The following is a 24,112-nucleotide window of genomic DNA, read 5'->3' on the forward strand; positions in this document are numbered from 1 at the left end:
GCTCCTGCCTCACCACTAATTTCTGGCAGAACATTGAGCAAATCCTCTGTTCTTCCAAAAAGCTGGTTCCCAAGGGTGAATATACCTCTGTATATTCAGCTGCAAAGACCACAGCTTCATCTCTTTGTCTGCCTTTTCATTCCTCTTGGGCTTGGGCTTCACAGAGCTCCACAAACCCCCCAACTATAGATCAATGTATCTGATACTCTTATTAATGCTGTATTCAGGTTCCAATTCTATGCTGAATGATACCCCACTGCTTCTGGGGGAAAATCTTTGTCTTTTTCCTTCTGTGACTAAGAAATGGCTCATGGTGCATTGAGCTCATAGATTCTCTTTGATTGTGAGTGTAACCTTTCAGCGTGAGGCTGCTGGTGCAAGTGAAATCAAAAAGCCTTTGTGAAAGTGTCTTAACAAGCCAGTGGTGTGATGGTCTGAGCTCTCACCTGGCTCCCAGTCAGCCTGAGCTTGACCAGGTTCTTTAGACTGCTAAAAGGTGATTTCAGGCATATTGGGCTTCCTAATTACTTGCCACAAAACATTGGTTTTGCACTCCCAGAGTGTTTGTCCCTAACACTGCCTAAATGAATCACATGCTGTTTTTCTTAACCCCAAATGGGATTGGTTTGGAGTTACACTAACTCCTGAGTATAATAAATAGAAAAATATAAAGGCAACCCCTTTTCTCATCACAGTGCTCAAGTGTCTTTGCAGAATGAAAACAGTTGATGCCCAGGGCCTGCTCTAAGTGAGGGAGAAGAAGAAAATCTACATTCAGGATAAACGAAAGTGAGCTACCTGCCATATAGATGAACCTGTTCCTCAGGGAGGAGCTCACCACTTTACACCTGTAATGCCTGTGTGCCTTTGCCCTGAATGCTTTCAGCATTTGCATTTTTGTCATCTAAAAGCTGTTGCTCCGAGATCTGTGACTAGGTCTACATAGCACTAAAGGAGAATGAAAAGCTCTTCTGTGACTGTAAAAGTGCCTAAATCAATCAATAAATATTGGTTTAAATGAGTGTTAGGTGCTGCACAAGCAGTATTGATGTGAACTGGGGAGGAAAAGGGAAGCCTTGAGAGCTGCAGGTCTGTTCCCCTAGGATGTGTCCAAGTGTACTTATTTTTCTGTACTTTTAGCTTTTATAGTGAAAGTAAGCATCTAAATTAATTTGAACAGCTGAACTTCTATTACTTTAATTGGAAGAGATGCTGCTACCTGTATAAGGCTGCCTTAATAAGTTATCATTTTTTTTGCTAATCTTCCTTTGTCAGGTTTAAAACAAAGGTAGTGAGGGTCAGTGACTTTCCAGAGATCTCACAGTGGAATTGTTGTAGGACTGTTGTAAGAACCCAGGCCCATCAGTTCTGGGGTCTGAGCACCATGGGCTGTTTGTTTTAAGGCTGGCTGCTCATTTGAAATGCAGTATTTACCAATAACTAGGAAATATTAATGGGGCATCTTGCAGGGCACATAAAATAAATCTGTGGTGTGTCCTGCCCAGTTTAAATGAATTCAGCTGCTGTGTTAGGGAGGACTTTTTATCCACAGGTGAACCCTGTGAGATTCCAAAGGCAGGTACTGAGGGAAGGGAGGGAAGGCTGTCAGATACAGGCTGTTCTGCAGGGTAGGAGAGAAAAGGATCAGATACCTGCAGTGCATGTAAAGGAACAAAGGTGTGTGTTAGGTTAATTATTAGGGCTGAAAATATATTTTCTGTGCTGCCTTGGAAAAAGGGACAGGGGAAGGAGATGCAGGAAAAAAAAGCTTGGCACTCATGGGCACTGTGGCGCAGTGGAGAGGAGGTCTGGGTGCCAGGGGGAGATGGAGAAGGCCACCAGTAAAGAATTTCCAGTTCTGAGGCTCTGTTCTCAACTGTTCAGCTGCTTTGCACATTGCAGAAATAACAATTATTGTTTATTAGGAGCCTATCCATCAGCTGATGCCTCAGCTGCCTCTCGAGATCAGACTCTAAACCAAATTGGGCTGCTGCTCTCAATAAAGAGATTTTTAATCTGTTTCAGAGCAGCTGAGTGACACTGAAGTCATTCTAAGGTTAACTGGGAAGGAGTTCTGGGGAACTGAGGTTGTAGGAGAATTATTTGTACAAACAGTGTCTTTTTTCAAATAAAACCAGTCTGAGGGTTATGCCTGTGCTTATTAAGGCAGAACAGTATGAAGAGAATTGGAAGATTGGAAGCAGATCTTGGTGCCTGCCCATTAAATGCCTGAGACATGAGAACCAACTTTTTAAACTCTACTTTTATGATCATCAAGTCTGTGACAGGTCAGTGTTTAGTCTATTATCTTATCAGCTAGTGGCTACATATTCATTGGAGAGAGATGAGCTGTCCATTATATGTATTTTGTACTTTTATGATGAAAGATAATTTGTGTAAAAGCATCCAAAGCGTAGGCATTTTGGGATGCTTTTAACATATCAAAAGAATCTGATCTCTATCTGTCTTTTTCCTCTAGCCAAATTACTCACCAGGAATACTGATTCTTTTATTTCCTTTTCATTCATTTTCCATGCAGTCCGTGTTAAAAAAAAAAATCTATTTTCTTTATTTTCTTTTTATTTTTTATATAAGGGGTGCAGAATAGGAAGTGGAAGGTAAGACACAAAACAAAACCACAGAAATAAGGGCTTTTTATATTATCTTTTAAAATATTTGTTCCAATTATCTATTGCATCAAATGTTGGTATAGAGGAAACCTTTTTCTGCTCCCTCTATAAATTTTTGCCTAATGTTCACTCATATTTCCTGGAGTAGGAAAATTTAAAGTAGCAAAACAATCTGGAAGGGACTGGCTTTTTATAAACCTCTGCTTTGTTATCAGGCTGTTTTGAATGAATTGATCTTAGCATGTGTCTCCAGTTATCCAATAGAGAAGATGCTTCTCTGTCTGCCAGATTGGAAGCTTGGAGCAGTGTTAAGTAGCCAAGTGAGTTAGGTCTTGGGGTTGAAAAATCTCCTTTTTCTGGAGATTTTTTTGGTGAAGCCCGAGTAGTTTGGAAGAATGTTCAGTCTTTTGAGTCATGTTGGGTTGTGGAGCTATGCCACAATAAATTCTTTGACCAGGAAAAGATATTGTTTGACTGGGAAGCTGTCTTCCACTGTTCCTTCTTTTCCATATGTGGAAATACACGGTTGCCATGGAATTGTAGCAGGCTGGTCTACTCATTTTGCAAGTCTCTCAAAGTTTTAACCCTTTTCAATTTGCCAATCTGCCCCTTTTTTCTTCTTGGACAGGAACTCTTGGGTTTAAGCCTTTTGACAGCTCTCTTGCCTTCTTTGTTTTTGTTATTTTGGGTTTTTTAAAGTCAAATTACATAGATGTATTTCCAAGGGAACCATGGATACCATGGGCTGTGAAGACCAGAGATTTAAAATCACAATATAAAAGATCTAGAAAGGTTCAGAGCACATCAGCCTGGTAGTGATGATGTCAGTGGTTATTGTGTTTATTTTCAGATGTTTTAAGGAGTATACACAATATGTCTAATATATTGTCTTGAGGAATATATCATAGGAATGGCTGGTGGCTTCACAAAGCAAGGGAATTTGTAGCTGTGAGCTTGAAGTGTTTGTTTATGTTCAGGGCCTTTGTGTTTTAAGAAAATGCTTCATTGTCTTATAGCGCCTTTTGCTCCTGAGGGCTTGCTCCTGATCAGTCAGGATGGGGAGTAACTGCTTGATTTAAGCCAGAGATTCATGGCAGTTTAAATCCATGTTGAGGTCAGTCTCTGGCTCAAGCAGGTGGGGTTTTCCAACAAGCTTTAGCTGCAATCTGCGGCCTCTGGCCAGGGAAAAGGAGAATAACAAACCTCCTCCACTCTGGGTCCTCTCCCTCTCCTTCCCCTCTGATTTGGGGTGACAATCAGAGTTCTTCCCTCAGTCTCATCTTCCCACCATGTCACTTCTCTTGTTCTCTGCTTTTCCCCTGCTCCTATTCCTGCATGTTTTGACATTTGCCTTTGCAGCTCAGTTTCCTGGTTCCTCTCCTCCCTTTTCAAGTTTGTCTCCTCCCAAAGCCATGGGGTTGTGCTGCTCAGATCTGCTCCCTGACTGAGCTCACCCTTGCTCTTCCTCAATGTGCCTGCAGACAGGGCTCATTCCATAGCTCCTCCCGAGCTTCTCCTAACGCCCTGTAGTTCTTTTCTTGTTGAATCCAATCTCTTGCTCACTGGCCTTATGGGTTTGTGTGAGGTTTGGGACTGGCTTCTCCAGTTTTTACCTTCTCTCAGAGTGCCATCCATCAGAACAATTAACCAGCTCTCCTTCCCATTGCAGTCAGGAGGAAAGGTGTTCCTATCACTCCATAAGTGCTTGCTTTACATGCAAAAGTGCATGTCTGCATTTTGCCTTCTGTAAATAGTGCTGCATTTTTAATGAGCTTGTCCCTAAGTAACAGATTGTGCCGCCAAATGCTTTAAATTTCTGTCTTTTCAGATTCTAAAATAAGTTTTTGCTGACTTTTTGTTGGTAATGGCTGAAGGGGATGGTTTTCAAAATATGCATGGCTGGCACCAGCTGAAGATTGCTTTTTATTTTCCTCATGCTGAGTGTGCTGGCTCTTTTCTCTCATTTATCCCAGGGAAGCTTGTTTGAATGTCCCTTGCATACTGTAATTGAATCCACTCTAGGAACTCAAGCTTGTAGCATCTTTCTCTGGGCCTCTGGAACTTCCTGGGGGTGAAAAATCTGCGTTTAATGATGAACTCTGCAGTCTGAAGCCTTGTGTGAGAGACTACCCAAGGAGTAAGGCAGGAAACGTGTCACTGTGCTCTGTTTTAATTCAGGAGGTAAATGAGGGCAGCCTGGGTCATGGCCATAGGTGTCAGCTCCAGGCTGAAAGGCTCAGCTGAGCTCCTTGGCTCAGCAGTTTGAACAACAGCCCATGTGGAGCCTCTGCCTGGAGCTTGTTCTGAACTGAGAATTCAGAGTGAAGAGAAACATGTTCTTACTCTGGAGTTTCTGAAAGAGGTTTGGCAGTGTGAAATCCCAGGGCTGCAATGGTGCCTTCGGAATTGAACTCAGAATTAGTGAGTTAAATCTATTCAACTGTTTGATTGTGGGGCCAACTTCTCTGTGCTTATCACACTTTAATAAAGCCAGTTATGCTTCATGGATGTCAACAAAGTCTTATCAGCTTTTGCTTTTTAAGAATCTAAACCCACCATGCTTACAGATATTTCATTTTAGGCACTGTAATATTGGAGAATGGTTTAAGGTTTTGCTTTGAAACAGGGAGCTTGAATAGTTTTAAGTGAACTATAAGGAATGGATTTTAGGGAGATAGTGCACGGTTGTGAATGCTTGTAAAACCCTTCTAGGCCCAAAAGGTGTGAGACCTGAGAAAAACAGCTTGTCACCTGAAGCCAGTGTGAGCATGAGGCTGGGATGTAACTAAAGTAAACAGAAAAGTGTGGCATTAATTTTGTTTTTCATAGTGATAGTGGTTATTTTGATGTTGCAGAGTGAGAAAGATCTAAACTTACTCATAGACATAAGAGATACAGCTCTGACCTGGTAGAGAACTGTAGCCTGATCAGGTTTCTGGCATATACAAGAAACTCTGGCATGAGATTGGAAGAAAGTGATGAACAAATTGTCTCCTGGGAGAGCTGAGGAGGGCCAGGATGAAAGGGAAAAGAGGGGGAAGTGGAAAGAGTCAAAAGAAAAGAAGTTGTGCAAGGTGCTGAATGTGAAAACAATAAGCTTTGATGTGATGAACATTGGCTGGGAAGCAGGAGGATCTGAGGATGGCAGAGAAGGTAGGTGACTCTGGATAAATGGACTGGAGGGGATGAGGGCAGAAGCCTGGAGGGGAGAAAGCTTCAGTGAGACAGGCGTGAGATGACTGAGCCTTGGCTGAAAGGCTTCAGCATTGTAAATTGGCCAGGAGGATTTAATGGCAGCTTTGACGTCTGGGAGAAGAGGGAGGAAGAGCTGAAAATGCCCCCAAGAATTTGGATCTGTGAGAAGGACATCGCCACTGGCAATGTGGAAAGGAAGGAGAAAATGCATTAAGCCCCCAAGGCTGACAGTTCAGAGGCTGAAATTCTGAGCACACACAAGGAGTTTGGGGGCAGCAGGCGCCAACTGCCCCATGAAACCCCTCTGGAGCTGGTGCAGAGTGTGGGTGCTGAGCAGCTTGTCCTGCAGTGGGACAGGGGGATCAGGTCACTGTGCCAGCCACAGAGCTCTCTGGGGAGCTGGGAAGGAGATATTTTAAGGCTAAAGTGGATTCCCACTCCCAGAGCAAAAGGGAATGTCAGGAAAATAACGTGGCTCCCTGTGACAGCGATTTACTCTGCACCTGGAGTGTTGTTCTCATGCTCTGTCCTCATCTCCTCTGGCCTGGCTGAGTGTCCCTGCTCCGTGTGGAAGCAGGCTCTGCCTTCCAGGCTGGGGAAGGTGTGCCAAGGCTCTGCCTTTCCTCCAGTGTGTGTGACACTGCAGTCCCTTGAGTGCCTCCTTCCCTTTCTCCTCACCCTGCACTTCTGGTCCTGGTTTTAAAGCTCCAACCTGATTTTGGAGGAATCTGAGGGAGATCCCCATCCCCATCATGTTGTGGGTGCTGGGAGTGTGCATTTAGAAGGGCATTCACTGCCAGGCCTTGGGGACTGTGCTCCTCTTCTGGCACCATCCAGAGTTTCTGTCTTCTGGGTATATCACAAACAGCAATTTTTCTTCTCTTTTTTCCTGTTTTGTTAAGCACTATATGGCTTTTCTTAGGCCACATGCAGTGCGCAGAATAAAACATCAGCTGTGAGAAGGAGACCAAGGTTGACCTTAGGACCCTGAACTTTTTGTGCCTTTTTCCTGTGGATTTCCCAGGCTGTGACTGTAACAAAGTCTGCAGGTCCCTTTCCCTGCTCTTTTTCCACATCTGGTGTGTTTTCTCTGGTTCACATAGACCAGAGGCTGCCCCTCTCCTCCTTCCAATGCACACCTGGCCCTGCCCAACCTGCACCTCTGCAGGGCACTAATTTTCTGTGCAGCTGTTGTCAGTCTGGGTCTTTTAAGCTCCAAACTTTGAGGCCCACAGTGTGTCAATGCCTTTGAAAAACTTGGCTAAATGGCTTTATAAATGCAAGGAAATGAAATGGTAAATGTCAATATGTCTGTGGTGAAAATGTGAGTGTTCAGGGATGCTGAAGGATGGCATTTCACAGGGAGCTTCTCCCACTCCTTTTTTCTTTTCTAAGAATGTCCACTTTTTTCAACAAGCCACTTTCAAGCATGCAGACAGTGCGAGATCCTGAGTTAAATTTATCCTTTCCACAACTCCACCGACTTCAATAGAGTTGCACCAACACTTGTCCCATCTTTTGTAGCTGATTAATTTATGTTCATTTTACTTCTCCAGTGGCAGTGAAAGAATTTAATAGACTCTTATTGTTCCCTGCAGATTCCCCCCCTCTGTGCAGAGAGGCATCAAGCTCTTCTGTGGGTTGGCATTGTTGTTCTTTCTCTTTTTGATTTCCTTCATGGAACAGAAAGAGATTACACCAGGGGAGCTAACTGTGTACTTGGCTCTCCAGGGAATTCAATACACGCCTGCAATTAACCTGCATTGAACTGGCCATTGGATGTTGCTATTCCCCCACAATAAACACAGATGGGAGGCAGTTTTGACTGAGTATTTGTATACTGCAGGTTGGCACAGCTCAAGTCAAAATAAATACAATTTCCAGACGGTTCCGATCCCTGCCTCTCCTTCCTGCTTTTTATTTTATTTTTTTTTTTTTGACAGAGGAGAGGAAAAATCTGAATAGTATAAAAAAGCCCTTCTTGTTTGTCCCCCAAAATAAATATTTCACCTAAAAAGCTGAATTTATTTCAAATCTCAGTCCCATCAGTCTGTCAGGAGAACAGTAAAAGGGGAGAATAATTTTAATCAGGATTTAGCAGCAAAAATAATTCAGTGGGAGGGAAAGTACAGTTTGGATTGCACTTAATATCACAAGCTCTCATCTTGCTGGTGCTTGGAACATTGTACAGCTTTGCTTGTCTCATGGGCAGCTTGAGTTCTGAGGATTAAAATAAGATTCTGAAGGTTTGTGGGCGAAAATACATCGTTATGTATTTCTCAGTCTAGAAAGTGAAAAGAATATGTTCCAACTGAAACAGTTTTTTTCTTTACTCATTTGGGCAGAGAAGGCTGTGGGTTGGAATGAGCACCTCATTAGCTATTAATTATTTTCCTCATTCACAAAAACAAGAGGTTTCCTCCATTGCCAAAAAATGGGTTGTCTGTAGGAAAACTTGAGTTCTGGGAAGATTAAAAAGAAAACAAAAAGTAAGCAAAACAAAGCCCAATTGTTTAGTTTAAAGAAATTGAGCTAAGCATATAAAAAATCTGCCACCAGGGTCAGACTTGATGCCATGTGTATTTTTTTTTTTCATTAAAGGAGTGCAGATTTTGAGCCCAAGCTATTATTTCAGGTGACTTGAGGCCCTCCGGGGGCAGCAGTGAAATGGAAAAGAGCACGGCAGCCTGCTCTTGGAACTGATGCTCACTGAATCTGAAAGGTCATGTCATGTTTTCTGGCAATTGACTCAATGGGTTTGGATTCTACAACATAAGGTCGGGCCGTTTTCACTCAGCACATGTTTACTGGGGAATGTGCCTTCCAGTTGTTTTCACATTGACCTTATTACCCTGCCACACTGATGAGCCTGGCACAAAACCTACTTCTTGTATTGCTGTGTGTGCAGCACATTCCCTCTCCCTTTCCTGCCCTCCAACGTTGTTACTTGGGGCTGCAGATGGAGGATTTGGTGTGTGCATTTCCCCTCGCCTCCCGTGCCTCTGGTACTGCACAGATGTGCAGCAGCCCCTTGACTGCACACTTTGGAGGAACAGGAGGGTGCAGAGGGATTGCCTGGTGTTTGGCTGCCAGGTTTTGCAGTAGGAAAGCTGGGGAGGAGAGGAAAGACAGGCTCTGGGCTGCACACTCGAGCAGGAGGGTTCACAATCCTTTCCTGGTGCTCCTGCAGGAGATGCTGGAGCTGGACAGGCACTGGCAGGGCAGGACACACAGCCCAGGGCTCCACACTGAGCAATGTTTGAAGGGATGGAGGCAGCCCTTCCCTCCCTGGTGGCAAATCTGCTCCTTGATGCAAATAGACGGGCCAAGCTTTGCTGGGATAAATAAAATGCTGCTGCTATTTCTGCGAGCGCATTGGCAGCTCTCTCTCCTCGCAGCCACACAAGTTCTTGTGCTGAGGAGACAATATGTGTCTCTGCCACCTTTTCAGGCTTAAAAAAGTGTTTTGGGCTTCTGTCAATTTTAGGAGTTATAAATTAAAGACAAGAAGTTTATTATTACTTGGAACGCTCCCATCTTTTAAGCAGTTTGAGACAAAAAGGAGCTGAGACATTTGGAAAACGTTGGTAGAGGGAAGGAAATAAGCCCATGAGTGCTTCCTTCTGTGCATGCATTGCTTAACCTTGTCCTGCCACCTGGTTGTCAACCCTGTGGCTGCCCCAAGAAGGAAAAAATGTTGTGGTGCTTTGTCATTGCTTGGACGTTGCTCTTTCAGTAAGGTCAGAGCACACTTGCAGCAAGTCCAGGGAGCGAGGCACGCTGTGATGTTACATGGGAGTGTCAGGACCCCGAGAGATGGGAGGTTTGGCTCTGGCCTGGGCTTTGCTGTCTGAGCATGGCACTGACAGGTTATTTTTGGAGACAACCTCACAGCCTGCAGCTCAGGAAGGCTGTGTAAGACGCAGGGATCAGTTACTACCCTGGGCATCTTTCTGTCAATAAAATGAGAGCCCGCCTTGAAAGAGGCTGCAGGAGTGGCTGCTACAGTTACCAGGATAAGGGCAGGGGCAGTGGTCTTTGCCACTGACCAGGTGGGTTTTAAACCACAAAATGTCCCAGTCATTCTCTTATTTTACAATCATATCCATTATACTATTTACTTTGACTCCTAGAGTTTAGATCCGTTTTCCCAACAATTTTGTAGTGCTGCATAACATATTCACTTTGAGTGGAAGCCATTTTAGTGGATCAGCCTGCTGATTTCACAAGGGCCTGAAGGTAAAACTCCTTGGAAGAGTGTTCAGGACTGAAGTAGTTTGTCTTGGTAGGAAAAATCCAGTTTAAATGGTGCAATAGCCTTTCTTAACTAAGATTGCAAATGCCCTGTGGCTGGCTGTTCTGTTCTCACTTTAGGTGATGGCTGTGGATTAAGAGCCTGAGGCTTTGGCTAACATCTATAGGCAAGGCAGTGCATCCCCAGGGTCTAATTCAAGGAAAGTTGTGCAGGTGTGATAATTAGCAGTTTCCTGTTAAAGCTCCACAAATAAGCTCTAATCCTCAAGGCACTAGTCTCCAAAACCCCTTGCAGGTTTGTTTTCAGACCAAGTAATATTCATCTGTAACCTTTTTTTTTTTTTTTTTTTAATTGCCCAAGCTGCACATTTAACTACCCTGGGCCCACTGGCTCAGATTTTGCCGAAAATCAGATGTGACCAGGGATTAATGGTTGCAGTTGCTCACACTGCCAAGTCACCATGCCGAGTGCAACCTGCCCTTAAATGAGGCTGAGGTGTACAATAGTTGAGTCAGAGCTGAATGCAGCACCTTGGTTTCCTCTGTTATCCCTCCTCGCCCTCCAAGGCCAATAAACATGTCATAAAGGGAGGGAAAGGTGTGAAAAGTTAGGAAGCAAAACACAGCCCTTAATGGTCTCTACATGTGCTGCAGCCACCTCCAAGTGAAAGTTGAGGTACCAGATTTTTTAGCGCTTGGAGGAAAGCCTGGCTCCCCTTCCCAAGCACAACAGAACAGAGACTCCCAACACAAGTGTTCCTGGACAGAATAACATTGGGAATGTGTGTGCACAAGTGTGTGTGTGTGCACATCTGCAGCCAGGGAAAAGAGAGGGAGGAGTGTGTTAATTGCAGTGTGAGCACATGTCAGGCAGCAAAGAGAAAGTTTCTCAGATCCCATGATCAGCAGGGCATCTGAGGACTTTAATGTTTTTCACAGTACAATAAAACTACCAGTGCCAGCTGGAGTCTCCAGCCAAGCTGTGTGCCTTGGAGCTTAGATGTTTCACATCACTGAAGGCTACATAATACTTTCAGCTGGCATTGCATTCCGTTTGATATGTCTGGGGATGGAGATAGTTAGTTAAATAATCACATTGGCTGATGTGGGAGCTCAAACAATGGGCCCTTCCCCCTCTCTCCAAACATGTTTTGGGAATATTAATTTGGAAAGAGGGACACCAAAGCGTTTTATCTCTGTTTTCTTGATCTGTTTCTTTCCTTGTTTAGCCTCTAAGTGTTGACAGATTGTGATGATGTTACTCCTCTTGGTGTGAATTTTTGTGAGACAAAAAGAAGGATCTGGTCAGGTTTTTCAAACAGATGAGAGATAAGTCAGAGAGAAATGAGAACTTCGAGGCTTGTTTGTGCTGAAGTGGGGAATTTAGCCTCAGTACTGGATAGTGTGAGTTCAGGGGGTTGACTAGGAAACCATTTAAAATAAATTCAGTATGTGCTATCTCTTCAAGTTGCAAGTAAAAAAAACAAAAACCCAGAAGTTGTAAACATGCAAAGCACATGGCAAAATAATAATAATTTTACTATTTAAGTGTAAATAAAATATACTTTTTCCAGCCAGGACCAAATCCTTGGTCTTCTAAAGTCCCTTTAAACCATGGAAACAGCCCTGGGCTTCTGAGGTATTTATGGAATTATCTGCCTGGTGTTGTGACTCTGGCAGGTTTTGGTCATGCCATTGTTTAGGTGATCACAAGCCAAGCAGAGATGGAGAGAGAGATGCTGCAGGGACAAATAATTCTCTAGTATTTTATTATCTAGAGCCTTTGTTGAAGTTCAATATATGTTTTCCAGTGTTTCAAATATGCAAGATTATAATTCTAGAGACAGATTTAGGGGTCTGTGGCTTTTGGTGTATGGAACTGGAGGTGATGGATAATTTTGCTTTCAGAAGTACTGAGCTACTCTGTCATCTGCATTAGGATTGTCTAGCTGTGCCTTTATTTTCTTCTAGAGTTTTTGTGTGGGGATTTTGTAGGACCTTGACAACCTAGACAGATGACATAAAAGAAGACACCTAGCCATTCTTGGACTTGCTTTCTATTTATTTCTTTCATGTCTCCAGACTTCAGTGTTGCTACAGCATAAGTTGTAAGTGTGCACTTTTCCCTGACACAGAGAATTTTCTTGCAAACTTTTGACAAGGTGATAAAACCTGTTTTCTTGGCCTCACTTTGTTGTACAGTACTGTGGGAGTGCATGTAACCAATGAAAACCCATTGCAATCTCTGAACTGATGTTATGCAAACAGTTCTACACCTTCCTGTTTCTTTTCTGTGCAGGAAATCACTCTTATAAACAAATACAGATCACTGCTATAAATCTGTGAAACACTGAGTCTGCTGACATTGCCTGTAAGTTAGATTAGGTTTCTAACCTGATTAGGTTAGAAAGCCAGTTCCTCTTTGGTTCCTATCTAATCAGTGGGGAAACCTGAACTTGCTTTTAATGCCAGGTTTTGAATCACTCTTTGGGAAGCCTGTGTCTCCCAGGTGAGACACCTACAGTCATGCCAAATTCAGGTGTGCATTCAGGTGTACCTATCCTGTCTGAAGAGACTGAAACATTTATCTGATCACAAGGAGGATCCTGTGAAGAAAATGAGGAGTTTCAATGAAGTATTGAAGTTGTTAATCTCTCTCTGCTCACTGCCCATGGCCGAGTGTGCCTTGTCACACACTGAAATCACCTGTGCACGTGCAGTCACAGGCTCTCTTGAGCTGTAAGGCATGGTGTGATATTTAAGAACAGCATTAAAAGTTATGCATGAAAGACAGGACACTCCTTATTTCCTGGCAGCCCTTCAAGTCTTGACCTTGTTCCAGGAGGAATGCAACCTGTGAAAACATCAGCTCCTGTCAGCAGTGGCAGCTCGGAGAGAGCAGCACATGCTCCATATGCTGGAGGAGTTGTGAAAATCCACAGAGCAGCATGTGCTTGTGCTTAGAAAGCAGCTGTCCCTACACCTCCCCTGTGATGGCAGTGCCACTCTACACTTGATATTCTCCAGCTCCTCGGTGCAGGCGTGGTGAGACCTTGGAGTGTTGGAGCTTCCTCCCCACAGGTTTTCAGCAGAGTGTGTGCCATCAACAGCCTTCTGGATCAAGGTAAATATTCAAGGGATCAGGTCTCATTCATCTTACCCCTGGAGGTTACTGATACCAAAGGAGCTGATGAGGTGGTGCTGGGTCACACAGGTCTGAACCAAGGACTGGGGTTGTCTCAGTTCACCCTCGATATCTGATGGAATTGGGAATATCTTCTCCAGACTCCAGCAGCTTGTCACATAAGGCTATATAATGTCCAGCTAGGTCACTCTGGAACCCCATCAGATGCCCTTTATATTTTTGCACTGACTGATTTAAAGGGTCAATCAATGGAATCAATGGCAATGAATATGGGGCAGCAAAAAAGAAATGTTTTATCACTCAGCGCAGGAACTTGCTGTCACAGGAGGTTACAGAAGCAAATGCTGTGGATGGATATCAAGACCTGAACTGCTTTGTGAGATTGCTGATCATTGGAAAAAGTTACTCATACAAAAATGTCTCTAACATATCTGTTGTGCTATTGCCTTTTTTTTTATGGTATTGTGTAGCATAATGTAGGTTAAGAATAATTTATTTTGTTCTGAAACTTCAGGCATAGATTGCCCTGAAAGGCAGGTCAATGGCCTTCATGCCCTCCAGAGCATGAACTGGGGTGAATGTGATGTGCTTGTCCAAAATCCACTGGCTCTTTAATGCAAGAATGTTTTTCCCCCTTCCATAAACTACCCTAAGCATCCCCTCTCTATCTCTAAAAAATTCAGTGAGCAAAAGGCACCTTTGGATCATCAGTGCACAGTGTTTCTCTTGCAGCTACTAGATGTGAACAATAAGCCATTTTCCCTGAGTTCTGTAATGAAAATGCCCTCTTGCATTCCTGAGCTTGAGTTATTCAGTACCTCTCTGCATCTCCTTTAGGTTTTTCAGTTTGTGAAGCCATTTTAATGGACTGGAAGTTTTCCTGCCCTGACCTAGGTGCTGTTTTGCTCCAGGCTCAGTGTGTCCCTTGTTATTAATCTTATCATAGGAAGCCTTGAATAACCTGGCTGGAGTCTCTCAGTGATGAGCAGTAGGAGGTTATGCATCATTTTGGTCATGAACTCTTGTACATGGAACTACCCTGCGACTGCTGGCTTTCACTCTGTGTATGTGCAGAATTACAAGATCCACAGTTTCTGCCTTCTGGATCTACAGGGAAAAATCTTAAGTTCAGCAGAGAATTCTACCTTTTAATTTTTATTTCCCTGCTATTGAATAATCTTCCAGCTTGTATACAATGTCTTTTATCAGAAATGGGCAATACTTCCTGGGACTTCAGAATTTCTTCTCCCTAAAATTCGTGTGTTGCTACATAAATATTCTTCCCCAATGCACTTCTGTCCTGAGGCATTTCTTGTTACTAACTATCCCTCAAAGAACTCCTAATTTCAGAGAAGAGTTAACTCATCTCCCAGGCAATTTTTGTTTTCCTTAAGCCTCCTTCTCATGCTTGAATACTACTAATCTGCTCAAAGTTGCTGAAAACCCCTTTTAAGTCCTTAATTATATCAGTGTGTGACCTCTTACATTACAAGCATTGAGTTTGCTATAAGAGACAAAAGTGAGGAGAAATCTTCATTTGATCCTGTCCTTGATAAGCACAGGCTCTGGCATTCTGGGCTGTCAGAGACAGAGGTACCATTTAACTGAGAACAACAAAAGCTGTTTGCAATCAGGTGATATGCTCCATGCTGGAAAATGCTCTGGCAGGCTGCAGATCTAGAGCCACTGATAGAGGTGGGTGAATTCAGAATTTCTGGGTTGGATCTCTCTTCCCCGTCATGGCCCAGCCTCCCTCTGAAGCTGTGTAAATTCTTTGTGTTCAGAATGCCTTTGGTAGAGTTCCACAGGTTTGTTTTCTGTTACTTGAAGAACAATCTCCTTTTGCTTGTTCAAATGCAGCTTTCATAGGCTTTATCTCATGGCCTCTCATTTTTACATTGGAAGAGATACTGAACAATCCATTTCTCTCCAAGCCCTTCAGACCACTCATGATTTTATAGACTCCTAAAATAAATTGCTTGTCATCTCTTTTTGAAACTGGAGTCCTGAAGAGTCTGTGTGATCCTTACTGATAGAAGTTTTCTCTACTGTCTCCCTGAATCTTTTCCAATTCCCTTTCTGATGTGAGTTGTCCTCATTGAAGAAAAGTGGGATTAGAATCTGGATTTTCTTGTTGTGGTTTTGACTCTAAGGATGTGTGATAGTCCCCTCTAATATCTTCATGTCTACATTTGTGTTCTGAGGAGTGCACTGTGTCAGTGATGACAGATAGCCCTTGTTAGGTTATCCTTCAGCAGTTTTTAGGACACAGAGCCATCCCAAAGGAAGGTGAAGGTGAAAGCTCCGATGACACCCTGATCACAAATCCTTGAAAATGAGATGGGACTGATGATGTTTTGAAAACTGGGCTACACTAATGCCCTTAGCAGCTCTAATCTCAGAGCCAGTTTTACAAGCAATCCTTTAGGATGGTTCCAGCAGGACCTGCTGACCAGGGACCATCTGCAGTGGCGATGTGTGACGGGCTGGGTAAACGCCGTTTGTTTTCTGAAGTCCCGTGTCAGCCATCTGCAGCCATTTATCTTGGTTCCATCCCTCTGCATGCAAAACACTGTAAAAATGAAAAAGCCTGCAACTGGCACAGTGTAATTTTTGTGCTGCCAGCACATCCCAGAATGTGGACATAGTGCCCTAAGGTGTTTTTTTTCCTACGGGAGACTTCATTCCAGCAACCAAAACACAACTGGATCCCAAAAACATCCTAAATATTAAAAGACTCTGGCCTGTCTGCTAATTGAATCTCCAGCTCCTATGCTACTTGTTAAAACCCTTGAGCTAATAAACCACTCATCCAAACTCTGACCTTGGGCTGACAAATGCAAAAAATCGTCCAAACCCAATCGAAATCCATTTAAAGATTGAATTCTGGAGCAATTAAAAAGATAAATAGCTGAAACTTGAAAATAAAGACATGGTTTAAGTTCACTAAAACTTATTTGAAATCCTCAAAGTTTTCATGGCAAAGACAATTTTTAGCTTTGCTACTAGCACTGGAAGTTAAATCTCACTGTAACTTGGCTGAATGAGATGGGTTGCATACTGGCACCTTGTGTGTAATTTGAAGAAGCAACCCTGGCATTAACGACCAATAAAACCTGGGGTTGTTTCCATTAATAACCTTCACTGATTAAGTGAGAGATAAGGACTGAAGGGCTTCAGGAATGGAAGTCATTGGATGGACCATTCAGACTATCTTTTCTCTGCTTCTGAATTGTCTTTGGCAGTAGGAAATGTTATTACAGTTTTCAGATTTACAGACAAAACATGAACCAACAATGACCAAACCTGCTGCCTGCAATTCTAATCAACCACTGGGCTTACAAAAGGAATCTCTGACTCTTTTCTCATAGCTAAATTTTTTTTCAGTCTCAGTTGTGTTTGGGAACAATCCACAGATTGATGACTTAGGCTGCTCTGTGAGCCAACTAATCTTAACTCTTCTTCTGAATTCTTTTCAGTGCTAGCTGGGTAATGCTTGCATTGAGTTATAGCAGCCTCTTGCTACCCCTTTTCCACTGCTGTGAAGGTATTTCAGGTTCCTCAACCTTCTCCAGCCTCAGGGTAAGACAGGGGAAGGCTGTGGGTGTTTCACCTGTTCCAAGAGCTCTAATATTGTGCTAAGATGATTGAGGCCTAAATCCCAAAAACATTGTCTTCTATTGTCCTTTTCAGTCTGTCCTGCTCATGAATCTCCTTTTTCAGAGCCCACTCTCAGTATGTCACCATACTTGGCTGTTCCCTCAGTTTTGGTTCATATTTGTCCCTTCTGAAGTGTCCCCCCTCTTGCTCCACAGCCTTGTGTTCCCACTGCATCCCCTCACTGCCTTGCCTGGCCACCCTTGCTGGGACAGCTGCGCCATATCTTCATTTCTGACCCCAAAAACCTGGGGAGGATGAGGAGCTCCATGACAGTACTGGTACAAAGCTATTTCTGTAGAAATGACAACAGTGATAAAGTAATGTGTTCTCTGCAGAGACTTTGCCAAATGTAATGTTGTGACTGGCTATTTATCAGAGCTAGAGGCTATTTATCTGTGATGTTATCCACACAATTTTTTTTTCCCAGGAAAAAGACATTTCTATTAAAGCTTTCTTTTATTAAAAATCCCAAATACCCACAGAGCTCTTCCACTTCTAACATAGGGAATTTTTCCCAGTCCTACTTTTTCTTTATCTATTTCTGTAGACTTTATTTACCTGGTAGCATTTTTTGCTATGTGGGATTTTTTAGTCCTACTTAATTCAAATTATAATTAAGTTACTTTGGAGACATGGAGTTGACTCCCATCCTTGCCAGAAATTTAATGTTCTCTGTTCTTGACCTTGAAATGAGGGACAGAAAGAATTCCTGTGTCCTTTTGTGAGATTAGAGATGATTTTTCAATGTTTTACAACTCTTATACCTCATGATAGGTGTGTGGTGCCAAATTTAAGAGAATTTCTGCCATTGGTACTTCTCTCTGCTGAGAATATACCTCAATAAGGTGGGACAGGGTGTGCTTTCAGTAAAGGGTGGAAGTGAAGATGGTTCTTACCTTTCTTTGAAACCATTAATTATTGTTGATGAGCTTTTCAGAGTCTGGATTTTCACAATATTCTTTCAGAACTGGGGACAGAATTTGGGGACAGAAAAGGGCATTGGATTGCTCAGCCCCTGCTAGTGCAAGAAGTTTGGCATCCCAGTTTAGTGTGCAGCATTTATTTCACTGCAAAGTGGTTTCATGGCAAGCAGTTTCTTGCTGTCAAAGGTACTTTCCATCCATGTCATAAATTACAATGAGCTTTGACAAGTCCTTCAAATTTGGTTTCCCCTCTCCTCGCCCCAATGTGTTGCAGAAATGGCTTGATGGATATTTTGAAAGTTGACAGGCCAGAGGATGTCTCTGAATTAAAATGCATTCTGGGTTTAGTGGAATCACAGAAACCAAGAGGGAGAAAAGGGAATAATGTGAAATGTTATTCAAGGATGTTTTTGTTCTACAGCCACAAACTGTGAGCTTTTGAATATTATCTTTGATGAGAGGAGAAATCTGAGTTTAAAATCACAATTCTGAGAACACTGGTGAAGCTCTGATAATAATACAGCCTGCTGTGGTTTTTATAATATTTTTAATGACACTTTCATTCTGTACATATTTTGTGTATTTAAAGCAGTGAGATTCTTATTAATTGATTTTTAACTCTTCTTTTTCTGTTGCATTACAGTATTTTCCAGTACTGTGTGCTTACTAACTCTGAGTATTCAGAAACAGTGAGATTAGATTGTGATTTTAGTTTCTAATCACTGTTCTTCTTGTATGTTTCTTTTTCAAATTTCATTTTTCAAATGTATAATTTATTTGGCTCATTGTTATACATCAGGAAGATGCCTTGATTATCTTCTTTTCATCAAACCAGAGCACATGTTCTTCCTATGAATCTCTGCTTTGATGTCATTAAAATTGCATTTTCCCCTTAGAAAAGGTTTTCTTAAAGTTATAATTTCTTTTGACATGAATTTAATGCATTAACATCACTTCTATTAATGTAGCTGGATGCAACATATAATAAAATCCAGTGAGGTCAATGCCTAGCAAAGAATGTTACGAGAAAAGGCATTTGAAATGTGATGTTTGAAAGTATGTATTTATTTCCTTATCAGTGGTTCTAACAACAGTTAGGCCCTGCTGACAAGCTGGAGCAGACTCCTCAATTTAAACCTTAATTCTAATATCTTGTGGTCGTCTTTCAGCCTCAGCTGCCTTCCTGCTGAAGGCACCAGAAATGGGTGCAGAAATGGGGCTTTTAGTGAGAAAATGTTCCTGGGCCAGGGGAATCCTCAGCATTACCTGGGCATTTCACCCAAGCAGAATCTGAGCAGGAGCATCAGGGTGTGCCCCATGAGCCAGGGAAATAATGGGGATAGTGCTTTAGGGGAGAGCAGAATGTGTTTGCTGGGGATTCACAGGCCAGGACACATCCCTGCCATTCTGAGTGTGGAATTTTGGTCAGGACACCAGCTCTGTCCCCTGTGCTTTTTGAAGAGTGTTGTGCCCTCTTTGGTGTCCATCTGGATGAGCAGGAGAAATGCAGATTGTTTGGTTTGTCATTTGAAGGGTGTCATTTCCCCATCATGCTCCTGACACACACAGAGCCTTCTGGAGCTCGGCCTGGAGGGGGAGGGAGTTACCAGTCAGCAGCATCAAAACTTTGCTTCCAGATTTTCTTTCTTAGGTTCCTCATTCCTGACCAAAAGGTTCCTAATTAGACATTCCTAATGTCTGGAAATGCAAATATGAAGCATTACTGAGGTGAAAGGAGAAACTTCTCCTCAAGTTGATGTACTGGGGTATCAGCAGATGGAGAACAGAGCCCAGGCCCTGATTTGTGCCTGCTGGGAATCCATCCTGTGCTCTGCTTTGCCACTCATTGCTCTGTAAAATGAAAATGGGAGCTTTTCTTTGCTTTTAAATTCTTGATTTTAATTTCTTGATTTTATTTGCTGTCTTGGCACTGCAGCTTACATGACTGGACAGCTTTCATAAAGTCCCTTGCAAAGTCTCAGCCTGGTGAGGTGCTAATTAAATGAAAGTTGTGATTTAAGTGGGACAGGGAGGGAGAGTTCAGGGCTACCTTGTTTATGCACTCATTTAGCTGATGGCTTTAGGGAAACTAAACAGGAAAGCTTCAAACAATGAAATCACAAAACTTCTGCTAACTCCTATTTAGTAATTCTCAAAGCTTTATTGATTCATCCTCAAATGCCAGGGATGGATCTAAGGTAAGCTCTCTTGGGTTTTCAGGAGTGTGTAAAAACAATCACAACTCCAAGGTCTTGGGTACAGAGCCAACCTTCCTGCCTTCAGCACAGTGACAAATCTCACCAAAACTGTCCTCATCTTAACTCTTCTCTTTTGTAGCTGCTTTGTTTCATGCTGCTGTTACCACTCTGCACAATTAAAAGGGCCTTGTGACTGCCTGCTATTGAGAGCCAGCTGAAATTCTAAGGTCCAAGGAAGCTATTCAACAAATCTATCTATTCATACCTCTAATCTCCTAACAGTTCCTGGAAGCATATTTCACATTGGCCTGTGCATCTTACTTTATATAATCATTTCAGGTCACTCAGAATGCATCACTAAATGTCATGCTCTTAAAATTGTAATTGCAGTCAAAAAAGGGTTGTTTGTTCTGAGTCCTGAAAAGAAGAGGCTCAGCCATTTGTATTCACCTGGTGCTTTGTAAACAAAGCTTTACCCTTGGGGTGGTCAATGTAATGTCTTTAGATGAAAATGAAGATCATAACTTGTTAGGTGGTAAGGGAAACAAGTAAACACTCTGCCCTGCAAAAGCTTTATGTAAAGGACTTATGTGTGTGGTTTTTTTTCTTTTAATTACTGTGTTTTTTAAGATTGAGGGTAGAGCTTAATACAAAGGCAGATGGAGTAAGAAGAGTAACTTTGTAAGCTACTGAAAGGGCAGGAACTTATCTTTCACTGAGGTAAAAAAAGAAAAATTATAAACTGATTACTTTGGGTCTTAGTTTTGAATTTGCTTTGAATTCTGGAGGAACTTTGTCGGTTGTTGGATTCATTTTTGCCATGGTACATATAAAAAAAATCCAACAATTTAGTATTTGGTTCTATATCTCAGCCATTTTGGGAGCACTGATAAGTTTGGCTGAACTAGCTTTGCTACCTGAAGGCTGGAAAGGGTGAGACAGCCCTTTTCTGTACTTGGATCTGAGGCTGGAACAAGGAGAGACAATCAGAAATCAGAGACAGGAGCCAGAGCAGAACTGAAGGGTCAGGACAGAACCTGAATAGTCACAGATCTCTCAGCTTCTCCTGGGGTAGAAGAAGCTTCAGAAAATCTGTTTTCTGCAGTCTGCCTTGCTCCTCTGCCTGGGTTCTGCCCTCCAGAGATGCTGGTGGCCGTGGCTTTGATGATGAGGCAAAAGGGGTTTCATCACTCACTGTGGCCTCTTAGCTGGAGAGGGTGGTTTGACCATTTGTAAACAAATCTTCAGAGTTGCTGCTCTTCCCTTTATCTGTATCAACTGAGAACTGAGGAGTTTTATTCTGGTGTGTTAGAAAGATCAATGTAGGCAATAGGTTGAAATGGCACAGTCACAGCATGCCGTGACAAAAGCCAAGAACAAAAGTGAGATGGAATCTGGGAGTTCACTTTGAATCTGCCACTGTTACCAGAGTTTGGGTCTTGCTTCTCTATGTTCCCTGCTCCCTCCAGGACCTGCAGCTTTCCATCATCTTGTCTTCTTAGTGATGGATCTTGCATTTGCACAAAGGAAAAGGCCCAGCACATTAGAGTGAGAGGAGGCCCAGTATAGTTTTTTTTTTTCCCTCAACACTGTTTTCAGGACCTGAAATCTGGTAGATATAGGGGCCCAGAGCTGTTACATGAGGACAGGATCGATTCAGTCAATCAGAGAGAAAACCTACTGTCAGGCTCCCAGACCTTTAACCCGCTCCTCAGAATTATTAGAACTCCCAAATCTCCTTGCAGGCCTTTTCTATTAGACAGATATTCCCATGTTTTGATTTTTTTGCTCCAGAAGTAATTTTTTTTATAATTACCTTCATTGAACTGCACTTACCATCTGTGAAGTGAGAGGCACTTAAATGATTTATTAGCCTGGGCTCCTAAAATGTGCTGAACAGCTTGGGATTGATCTTGGCTGGTGACAACCACGGGATCCATGACAATGGGTAGGTGGCCGGAGTTTGATGGAGCATCGTGCTGTGCTCTGGGTCTTGCTCTGTGGGACTGTGTTGGCTCCCTTCCACTTGTGCAGACCAATAAAAGGCAGGTGTGCCTTGGCTCAGAAATACAAAGAAATGTCTTGAAGCACAGCTCTCCTCCTGAAAAAAAAAAAAAAGGGGCACTGTACCTCTTGTTTCTGAGATAACTCCCCCATAAAAGGCTCTAAAAAGCTTTTGGCAGCAAAGTCAGCCTTTCTGGAGTAAAAAAATGGATTCAAATTCATTCTTGTCTGTGTGCTGATTGAAATCCTGAGGGCTGATTTTGGTCCTTACTCTGTTTCTTCTCTTGCAAGTAGTGTCCATGGAACATGAGAGGCTTTCACAGCTTTCCCTTAGCCTGTACAAGGTGGTTGATGCTCAGTGGGGCTTGGCAGAGAGGGGAGCACAAAGTGGATCTGGCTCTGAACATCACTGGCAGGCAGTGAAAGGCTGCAGGGGTAAGCACTGCTCAGGAGGGGAATGTGGTTTCTAGAGAAGCAGGACATGGGGAAAAGGAGTATCTGCCTTTCATGCAAGCAAAATCCTGCCTCTGGTAACAGGCAGGGGCTCCTGGCTTACATCTCCAGCTGCAATCTCATCTGAGCAGAGGCTGTGAGACCCTGCTACTCACTGAGCTCCCTCTTGTAGCAGAGACTCACAACTTGTGCTGACCTCAGAACTCAGCAGGAGTTGAGATGAAGCAGCTCCAGCCCTTCACAGGGATGAGATGGCACCAAGCAGCTGATCTCACAGATGCAAGTGACTGCAGGTGAGCCAGAGCCTGCTCCGTGCAGATTGCCTGGAGGATCTTCACAGGAACACTGGCAAGGAAGAGGAGGTTGCAAAGCTGATTTTAGTGGTGGGACCCTGCTGGGGGTTAAGCATCTGCCTTCCTCTTCACTCAGCACAAGCCAACAGTGCAAAAAATCCAATTCAGGCACGGTGTTAAACTCTCTTCCCCACCCAGTTTCACATATGCAGAGAAACACAGGACTGAGCCCAGAAAGAATACCAGGAGGGATGTGTTGGTTGACTGCAAGCCATGGAATAGCTTGGAGCAGCACTGTGGTTTCACAGGAGGGCTCCAGCTCTGGCTGAGTGTGGCAGTAGCAAACAGAAGCTGCCCTGTGGCTGGCAGCTGGCAGAGACGTGACCTGTGGGGCTCTCTGTGGCTGCAGGAGCAGGCAGCTCGGGGGCTGAGATGGTGCAAACTGACAGGGATCAGCCACAAAGCCAGCCCAGGGCGCTTCTGTGCCCCCAGCACTGCCCTGCAGCCATGGGCAGCACAGCCCATGTGTGCTGTCCTGCCTGGCACTGCCACGGGGAGGGCACAGGGCTGGATCAGGCAGCAAATGAGCCAGGAGAGGAAAAGGAGGTGTGAGAAGGCTGCTTGGAGAGGTGGGGTTGGTAGGGAGCTCTCCCTGTGCCTTGGGCTCAGCTTTACATTTGCAGGGTGCTTAAAAGGCCTGGAGGAAAGCCTCACCATGGGAAGTTGTGAAGGGTCTGATCTGAGCTCCTGAAATTTCTGGGTGCCATGCAGAGCTGCACAAACTGGCACAGCTGTTACTATGTTTGTACTATGTGCTTAGATGATATTAATCCAGGTTTTGGAATCTGAGCATGCATGTCTACCTAGATACAGGGCATTCCTCTGTCCTCTAGTGATTGCTCCTAGAGGCTCAGTTGCACCACTTCTACTTTAATCAATGTACAGCTTCACCTGCCAGACAGTAGATGCTGATGAATTTGTTCCTCCACCTTTTCCACTCTTGTCTTTCCTAAAGCAAAGGTTCTCTTGTCTTGCACTACCTGTAGTTGTTTTTCCTCTATCCTAAAATACCCTGAACTTGGAGTTAGTTCAAACTCAGGTCCATGTTTATGAGGGTCAGGAGAGATCAGACTTGGTTAACTTTAGGAAGCACAGAAAGAGTAGAGGGAAAAGGAAACCTCAGGTAATTCTCCTCTCTGCTGGCTGATCCATCCATATGCCCTAAAGAGCAGCATGTGGCCAAACAGAGTTGGTGAGAAGCAGAGACAGATGGCAACATGTGATCTGGAAGGAACACAGGGTTTTACACCCAGTCAGAGATGCTAAACCAGAGCCTGAATGCTCATGATTCTTTTGG

General features: G+C 43.4%; 1 long non-coding RNA gene across 1 annotated transcript in view; it reads left to right on the forward strand.

Annotated features, from left to right (window-relative positions):
- Nucleotides 1–24,112, forward strand: part of LOC141730614 (uncharacterized) — a 39,330-nt gene that overhangs the window by 12,608 nt on the left and 2,610 nt on the right. The window lies entirely within an intron of this gene.

Source organism: Zonotrichia albicollis, chromosome 11 (genome assembly GCF_047830755.1).
Source record: "Zonotrichia albicollis isolate bZonAlb1 chromosome 11, bZonAlb1.hap1, whole genome shotgun sequence".
Lineage (NCBI taxonomy): Eukaryota > Metazoa > Chordata > Aves > Passeriformes > Passerellidae > Zonotrichia > Zonotrichia albicollis.